Consider the following 9,969-nt stretch of genomic DNA (forward strand, 5'->3'; position numbering starts at 1 on the left):
CATTATCATACTAAGTGAAGTAAGTCAGACAGAGAAAGACAAATATCATGATATCCTTATATGTGGAATCTGAAAAAAATGATACAAATCAACTTATTTACAAAACAGAAACAGACTCATAGACTTAGAGAACAAATTTATGGTTACCGGTGTGAGTGGGGGGCAGAGTGGGTAGGGAGGGATACATTGGGAATTTGGACATGTACACACTGCTATATTTAAAATAAAATGCCTTTCCAGTAAATAAATAAATAAATAAACTTTTGTTACATTAAGCCATCGCTGGCGGGGGGGGGGGGAGAAATTTTTCTATCTATTAATACATTTCCTTTGTAATGTAAAAATACATGTGCATTTTCTCTCACCATGAAGATATTAGCCATAAATTGTCTATTTTATGATTCATTCATTTAAAAATCACTCTTGGATTTGTCTAAACTGCTGTTTTTGTTTTAAAATGAATTAAGTTTTTGAATAAATTTTTAAATACTGAAAAATAAATAGAAGGGAGTCCATCTAGAACTTCCTAAGAAGTCAATAAAGACAACCTATAGAATGGGAGAATATATTTGCAAATGATGCGACCAACAAGGGATTAATTTCCAAAACATACAAACCACATACAGCTCAATAATAAAAAGACAAACAACCCAACCAATAAATGGACAATAAAGCAAATAAATGTAATCAAGTGATCTAAAGCATTGTAATGAAAAAAATAAATAAAAAGAACCCATGATATAATCCACTCAGAAACAAATGGGCAAAAGAGATGAATAAGCACTTCACAAAAGGACAAATCCATTTGGATAATCATCATAAGGCAAGGTGCTTAACTTCATTAATCATCAGGAAAGTGAGAATTTAAATCACAAAGCCATTACCACTACACATCTACCAAAAAAGCTAAAAATAAAACAAATAGATAACAATTCCAAATGTTGGTGAAGATGTAGAGCAACTGGAACTCTCGTACATTGCTGGTGGATCTATACACTGGAAAAATGCTTGACAGTATCTACTAAAGCTAAGCATATACACATCCTTGGTCCAGGTATGCCATTCCTTGGTAGACTAAAGCTAAGCATATACACATTCTTGATCCAGGTATTCCATTCCTTGGTAGAAACTCTATAGAACTGTATAAGAAACGTATACAGGAGACATATATGTCTCCTGAGACACATACAGGAATGTTTACAATGGCACTGTCATAATATCCCCAAATTGGAAACTATCCAACAATCTAAGAGTAGACTGGATAAATAAATAGTTGTATATGTATACAATAAATACTGTTTAGCAGTGAGGATGAACAAATTATAACTGTATACAACAACATGGATACATCTAATGGACAGTAAAAGAAACTAGACCCAAAAGAGTAAAAATGTTATGATTTTACTGATAAAAGTATCCAAAACAGACAAACTTAGCCTATGGTGTCAGAAGTCAGGAGAGTGGTTACTCTTAGAGGCTTAACAACTATAAGGGGACAAAAGAGGGCTTCTGGGATCTGGACAGTGCTCTGTTTTTAATCTGGGTGCTGACCACATGGGTTTGTTCACTTTATAAAATTTGTTCTGATACACACTTTCATTCTACACTTTTTGAAGATATATTTAAAAGTTTACATCAAAATCGATATGCATATAGAAAGAGGAGCTGCCATTAGCTAGATTAAGATAACTGTCTTAGACTGAGATCAGTATCAACACCCCAGTGTGTATTAAATTCTTCTGTTAAATGCAATTGATTTCTACATTTGTGACTATCAAACTACTGAACAAAGATTACTGAAATGCCTAATTACTATGTTAGTGGTAAAAACTTAAGTCAAAGATATGATATGATCCCCAACTTCATTTTACAAAAATACTTTGTATGTACAAAGTATTTACAGTCTGTTTGGGGACATAAGATTAGAGACAAAATTAGCAAACAGAATTTGAAGTCTAAGCTCCTCTTGAATCTTGGGAGTTTTCAGCTGATTGAGTTTGGGAAATTGCTCCAGCCACCAAGATATCCTTTGACGATCACATTTTCTGCTGCAGAATATGATGTTTATTTTTAAGGTTTTTTGCATATATGTTTACGAGGAATATTGACTTACAGTTTTCTTTTCTTGTAATGTCTCTGAGTAACACTGGTCTCATAACCTAGGAAGTATTTCTCCTTCAAATATCTGGAGGAGTTTTTGTAGCATGGTACAAACATTTGATAGAATTGGTAAGTGAAGACATCTCACTTGGAATGTTCTTTGTGCATAGGTTATCTTTAATAGGTTATCTTTAAAAGATATCTATTAAAGATAACTATTTAAGTTATCTAATTATTGTTTTTCCAGTTTTATTGAGAAAGAATTGACATATATCACTGTAAAAGTTTAAGGTATACAGAATGATGCTTTGATTTACATAAATTGTGAAATGATTACCACAATGGATTCAGCTAACATTTATCTTCTCATAGAGATACAATAAAAAGAAAAGAAAAAAAAAGGAAAACAATTTTTTTCAAAATTATGGAATACTTCATGAATTTGCATGTCATCCTTGCACAGGGGCTAATCTCTGTATCATTACAATTTTAGTACATGTGCTGCCAAAGCAAGCATGTTATTTAATTTTTGAATTAACTTTGGTAGATTGTGAGTTCCTATGAATTTGTCTTCTGCTGGTAATAAATTCTCTCTGTATTCATTTGGGAAAAAATATTTATTTTGCCTTCAGTTTTGAAATATATTTTCACTAGGTACAGAATTTTAGGTTGCTATGTTTCTACTTCAACACTCCATTATCTTTTTTCTTGAATGGTTTCTGAAGAAAAGTTTGCTATAATTCAGATTTTGTTCCACTTTTTTTACTGTTTCACATTTATTAAGCTGCCTTCAAGAATCTCTCCTTAGTTTTGGTTTTCAGAAGTTTGCCTATGATATATACAAATATGTTTATATTATATTCTGTGTGGGGTTTTCTGAGCCACATATATCTGTTGTTCATTACTGTTAATTAATTTCATAAATTCCCACCATTATCTATTCAAATATTTATTCTGTCTACTTCTATTTCTTTTGTCCTTCTGGGAATTCAATTATTTATATTTTTAGATCATTTGCTGTTGACCCACAGCTCTTGAATATTATGTTTGCATTTCTAACTCACTCACTTTGCATTTGATTTTGGATAATTTCTGTTGACCTACCCCCACATTTAGTCATTCTTCATCAACGGTATCCAGTCTGCTAATCAGCCCATTGAAAGAAATCTTCCTTGCACGAGGGGAAGATGGCGGAAGAGTAAAACGCGGAGATCACCTTCCTCCCCACAGATACACCAGAAATACATCTACACGTGGAACAACTCCTACAGAACACCTACTGAATGCTGGCAGAAGACCTCAGACCTCGCAGAAGGCAAGAAAGTCCCCACGTACCTGGGTAGGGCAAAAGAAAAAAGAATAAACAGGGACAAAAAGATATGGACGGAACCTGCACCAGTGGTGGGGGGGGGGGGGTCTGTGAAGGAGGAAAGGTTTCCACACACTAGGAAGCCCCTTCGTGGGTGGAGACTGTGGGTGGCGGAGGGGGAAGCTTCGGAGCCGCGGGGGAGAGCGCAGCAACAGGGGAGCAGAGGGCAAAGTGGAGAGATTCCCGCACAGAGGATCGGTGCTGACTGGCACTCACCAGCCCGAGAGGCTTGTCTGCTCACCCGCCGGGGTGGGCGGGGCTGGGAGCTCAGGCTCAGGCTTCAGTCAGAGCGCCGGGAGAGGACTGGGGTTGGCGGCGTGAACACAGCCTGCAGGGGGTTAGTGCACCACGGCTAGCTGGGAGGGAGTCCGGGAAAAAGTCTGGACCTGCCAAAGACGCAAGAGACGTTTTCTTCCCTCTTTGTTTCCTGGTGCGCGAGGAGAGGCTATTAAGAGCGCTGCTTAAAGGAGCTCCAGAGACGGGCGCGAGCCGCCGCTAAAAGCACGGGCCCCAGAGACGGGCATGAGACGCTAAGGCTGCCGCTGCCACCACCAAGAAGGCTGTGTGCAAGCGCAGGTCACTATCCATGTCTCCCTTCCGGGGAGCCTGTGCAGCCCGCCACTGCCAGGGTCCCGGGATCCAGGGACAACTTCCCCGGAAGAACGCATGGCACGCCTCAGGCTGGTGCAAAGCCACGACGGCCTCTGCTGCCGCAGGCTTCCCCTGCATCCGTAACCCTCCTTCCCCCCGGCCTGAGCGAGACAGAGCCACCGAATCAGCTGCTCCTTTAACCCTGTCCTGTCTGAGCGAAGAACAGACACCCTCCGGCGACCTACACGCAGAGGCGGGGCCAAATCCAAAGCTGAGCCCCGGGAGCTGTGCTAACAAAGAAGAGAAAGGGAAATCCCTCCCAGCAGCCTCAGGAGCAGCAGATTAAATCTCCACAATCAACTTGATGTACTCTGCATCAGTGGAATACCTGAATAGACAACGAATCATCCCAAATTGAGGAGGTGGACTTCGAGAGCAAGATTTATGATTTTTTTCCCCTTTTCCTCTTTTTGTGAGTGTGTATGCGTATGCTTCTGTGTGAGATTTTGTCTGTATAGCTTTGCTTCCACCATTTGTCCTAGGGTTCTATCCGTCCGTGTTTTTTTTTGTTTTGTTTTCTTAAAAAAAATTTTTTTTCTTAATACTTATTTTTTACTTTAATAATTTTATTTTATTTTCTTCCTTCCTTTCTTTCTTTCTCTTTCTTTCTTTCTTTCTTTCTTTCTTTTCTTTCTTTCTTTCTTTCTTTCTTTCTTTCTTTCTTTCTTTCTTTCTTTCTTTCTTTCTTTCTTTCTTTCTTTCTTTCTTTCTTTCTTTCTTTCTTTCTTTCTTTCTTTCTTTCTTCTTTTTCTCCCTTTTATTCTGAGCCATGTGGATGAAAGGCTCTTGGTGCTGCAGCCAGGAGTCAGTGCTGTGCCTCTGAGCTGGGAGAGCCTACTTCAGGACACTGGCCAACAAGAGACCTCTCAGCTCCACATAATATCAAATGGCAAAAACCTCCCAGAGATCTCCATATCAACACCAGCACGCAGCTTCACTCAACGACCAGCAAGCTACAGTGCTGGACACCCTATGCCAAACAACTAGCAAGACAGGAACACAACCCCACCCATTAGCAGAGAGGCTGCCTAAAATCATAGTAAGTCCACAGACAACCCAAAACACACCACCAGATGTGGACCTGCCCACCAGAAAGACAAGACCCAGCCTCATCCACCAGAACACAGGCACTAGTCCCCTCCACCAGGAAGCAACACACCCCACTGAACCAACTTTAGCCGCTGGGGACAGACACCAAAAACAACGGGAATTACAAACCGGCAGCCTGCAAAAAGGAGACCCCAAACACAGTAAGATAAGCAAAATGAGAAGACAGAAAACACACAGCAGATGAAGGAGCAAGAAAAAAACCCAACAGACCTAACAAATGAAGAGGAAACAGGCAGTCTACCTGAAGAAGAATTCAGAATAATGATAGTAAAGATGATCCAAAATCTTGGAAATAGAATAGACAAAATGCAAGACACATTTAACAAGGACCTAGAAAAACAAAAGATGAAACAAGCAAAGATGAACAACATAATAAATGAAATGAAAAATACTCTAGATGGGATCAATAGCAGAATAACTGAGGCAGAAGAACGGATAAGTGACCAGGAAGATAAAATAGTGGAAATAACTACTGCAGAGCAGAATAAAGAAAAAAGAATGAAAAGAACTGAGGACAGTCTCAGAGACCTCTGGGACAACATTAAATGCACCAACAGTCAAATTATAGGGGTTCCAGAAGAAGAAGAGAAAAAGAAAGGGACTGAGAAAATATTTGAAGAGATTATAGTTGAAAACTTCCCTAATATGGGAAAGGAAATAGTTAATCAAGTCCAGGAAGCACAGAGAGTCCCATACAGGATAAATCCAAGGAGAAATATGCCAAGACACATATTAATCAAACTGTCAAAAATTAAATACAAAGAAAACATATTAAAAGAAGCAAGGGAAAAACAACAAATAACACACAAGGGAATCCCCATAAGGTTAACAGCTGATCTTTCAGCAGAAACTCTGTAAGCCAGAAGGATCTGGCAGGACATATTTAAAGTGATGAAGGAGAAAAACCTGCAACCAAGATTACTCTACCCAGCAAGGATCTCATTCAGATTTGATGGAGAAAATAAAACCTTTACAGACAAGCAAAAGCTGAGAGAGTTCAGCACCACCAAACCAGCTTTACAACAAATGCTAAAGGGACTTCTCTAGGCAAGAAACACAAGAGAAGGAAAAGACCTACAATAACGAACCCAAATCAGTTAAGAAAATGGAATAGGAACATACATATCGATAATTACCTTAAATGTAAATGGACTAAATGCTCCCACCAAAAGACAAAGATTAGCTGAATGGATACAGAAACAAGACCCATATATATGCTGTCTACAGGAGATCCACTTCAGACCTAGAGACACATACAGACTGAAAGTAAGGGGATGGAAAAAGATATTCCATGCAAATGGAAACCAAAAAAAAAGCTGGAGTAGCAATTCTCATATCAGACAAAATAGACTTTAAAATAAAGACTATTAGAAGAGACAAAGAAGGACACTACATAATGATCAAGGGATCGATCCAAGAAGAAGATAAAACAATGGTAAATATTTATGCACCCAACATAGGAGCACCTCAATACATAAGGCAAATACCAACAGTCATGAAAGGGGAAATCGACAGTAACACATTCATAGTAGGGGACTTTAACACCCGACTTTCACCAATGGACAGATCATCCAAAATGAAAATAAATAAGGAAACACAAGCTTTAAATGATACATTAAACAAGATGGACTTAATTGATATTTATAGGACATTCCATCCAAAAACAACAGAATACACATTTTTCTCAAGTGCTCATGGAACATTCTCAAGGATACATCATATCCTGGGTCAGAAAGCAAGCCTTGGTAAATTTAAGAAAATTGAAATTGTATAAAGTATCTTTTCTGACAACAACGCTATGAGACTAGATATCAATTACAGGAAAAGATCTGTAAAAAGTACAAACACATGGAGGCTAAATAATACACTACTTAATAACGAAGTGATCAATGAAGAAATCAAAGAGGAAGTAAAAAAATACCTAGAAACAAATGACAATGGAGACACGATGCCCCAAAACTTATGGGATGCAGCAAAAGCAGTTCTAAGAGGGACGTTTACAGCAATAAAATCCTACCTTAAGAAACAGGAAACATCTCGAATAAACAACCTAACCTTGCACCTAAAACAATTAGAGAAAGAAGAACAAAAAAACCCCAAAGTTAGCAGAAGGAAAGAAATCATAAAAATCAGATCAGAAATAAATGAAAAAGAAATGAAGGAAACGATAGCAAAGGTCAATAAAACGAAAAGCTGGTTCTTTGAGAAGATAAACAAAATTGATAAACCATTAGCCAGACTCATCAAGAAAAAAAGAGAGAAGACTCATATCAATAGAATTAGAAATGAAAAAGGAGAAGTAACAACTGACACTGCAGAAATACAAAAGATCATGAGAGATTACTACAAGCAACTCTATGCCAATAAAATGGACAACCTGGAAGAAATGGACAAATTCTTAGAAATGCACAACCTGCCAAGACTGAATCAGGAAGAAATAGAAAATATGAACAGACCAATCACAAGCACTGAAATTGAAACTGTGATGAAAAATCTTCCAACAAACAAAAGCCCAGGACCAGATGGCTTCACAGGCGAATTCTATCAAACATTTAGAGAAGAGCTAACACCTATCCTTCTCAAATTCTTCCAAGATATAGCAGAGGGAGGAACACTCCCAAACTCATTCTACGAGGCCACCATCACCCTTATACCATAACCAGACAAGGATGTCACAAAGAAAGAAAACTACAGGCTAATATCACTGATGAACATAGATGCAAAAATCCTCAACAAAATACTAGCAAACAGAATGCAACAGCACATTAAAGGATCATACCATGATCAAGTGGGGTTTATTCCAGGAATGCAAGGATTTTTCAATATATGCAATATAAGCAATATTCGCAATATACGCAAATACATCAACGTGATACACCATATTAACAAATTGAAGGAGAAAAACCATATGATCATCTCAGTAGATGAAGAGAAAGCTTTCAACAAAATTCAACACCCATTTATGATAAAAACCCTGCAGAAAACAGGCATAGAGGGAATATGCCTCAACGTAATAAAGGTCATATATGACAAACCCACAGCCAACATCGTCCTCAATGGTGAAAAACTGAAAGCATTTCCACTAAGATCAGGAACAAGACAAGGTTGCCCACTCTCACCACTCTTATTCAACATAGTTTTGGAAATTTTAGCCACAGCAATCAGAGAAGAAAAGGAAATAAAAGGAATCCAAATCAGAAAAGAAGAAGTAAAGCTGTCACTGTTTGCAGATGACATGATACTATACATAGAGAATCTTAAAGATGCTACAAGAAAACTACTAGAGCTAATCAATGAATTTGGTAAAGTAGCAGGATACAAAATTAATGCACAGAAATCTCTGGCATTCCTACACACTAATGATTAAAAATATGAAAGTGTAATCAAGAAAACACTCCCATTTACCATTGCATCAAAAAGAATAAAATATCTAGGAATAAACCTACCTAAGGAGACAAAAGACCTGTATGCAGAAAATTATAAGGCACTGATGAAAGAAATTAAAGATGATACAAATAGATGGAGAGATATACCATGTTCTTGGATTGGAAGAATCAACATTGTGAAAATGACTCTACTACCCAAAGCAATCTACAGATTCAATGCAATCCCTATCAAACTACCACTGGCATTTTTCACAGAACTAGAACAAAAACTTTCACAATTTGTATGGAAACACAAAAGACCCCGAATAGCCAAGGCAATCTTGAGAACGAAAAACGGGGCTGGAGGAATCAGGCTCCCTGACTTCAGACTATACTACAAAGCTACAGTAATCAAGACAGTATGGTACTGGCACAGAAACAGAAAGATAGATCAATGGAACAGGATAGAAAGCCCAGAGATAAACCCACGCACATATGGTCACCTTATCTTTGATAAAGGAGGCAGGAATGTACAGTGGAGAAAGGACAGCCTCTTCAATAAGTGGTGCTGGGAAAACTGGACAGGTACATGTAAAAGTATGAGATTAGATCACTCCCTAACACCATACACAAAAATAAGCTCAAAATGGATTAAAGACCTCAATGTAAGGCCAGAAACTATCAAACTCTTAGAGGAAAACATAGGCAGAACACTCTATGACATAAATCACAGCAACATCCTTTTTGACCGACCTCCTAGAGAAATGGAAATAAAAACAAAAATAAACAAATGGGACCTAATGAAACTTAAAAGCTTTTGCACAGGAAAGGAAACCATAAACAAGACCAAAAGACAACCCTCAGAATGGGAGAAAATATTTGCAAATAAAGCAACTGACAAAGGATTAATCTCCAAAATTTACAAGCAGCTCATGCAGCTTAATAACAAAAAAACAAACAACCCAATCCAAAAATGGGCAGAAGACCTAAATAGACATTCCTCCAAAGAAGATATACAGATTGCCAACAAACACATGAAAGAATGCTCAACATCACTAATCATTAGAGAAATGCAAATCAAAACTACAATGAGATATCATCTCACACCAGTCAGAATGGCCATCATCAAAAAATCTAGAAACAACAAATGCTGGAGACGGTGTCGAGAAAAGGGAACACTCTTGCAGTGCTGGTGGGAATGTGAATTGGTACAGCCACTATGGAGAACAGTATGGAGGTTCCTTAGAAAACTACAAATAGAACTACCATATGACCCAGCAATCTTACTACTGGGCATATTCCCTGAGAAAACCATAATTCAAAAAGAGTCATGTACCAAAATGTTCATTGCAGCTCTATTTACAATAGCCCGCA

General features: G+C 38.0%; 1 pseudogene; it reads right to left on the reverse strand.

The window, feature by feature from the left end:
• Positions 1–2,518: 2,518 nt before the first annotated feature.
• LOC117201609 (uncharacterized) lies at positions 2,519–2,613 on the reverse strand (annotated as a pseudogene).
• Between the last annotated feature and the right edge of the window lie 7,356 nt (positions 2,614–9,969).

The sequence above is a fragment of the Orcinus orca genome, chromosome 5 (assembly GCF_937001465.1).
Source record: "Orcinus orca chromosome 5, mOrcOrc1.1, whole genome shotgun sequence".
In the NCBI taxonomy this organism is placed as follows: Eukaryota; Metazoa; Chordata; class Mammalia; order Artiodactyla; family Delphinidae; genus Orcinus; species Orcinus orca.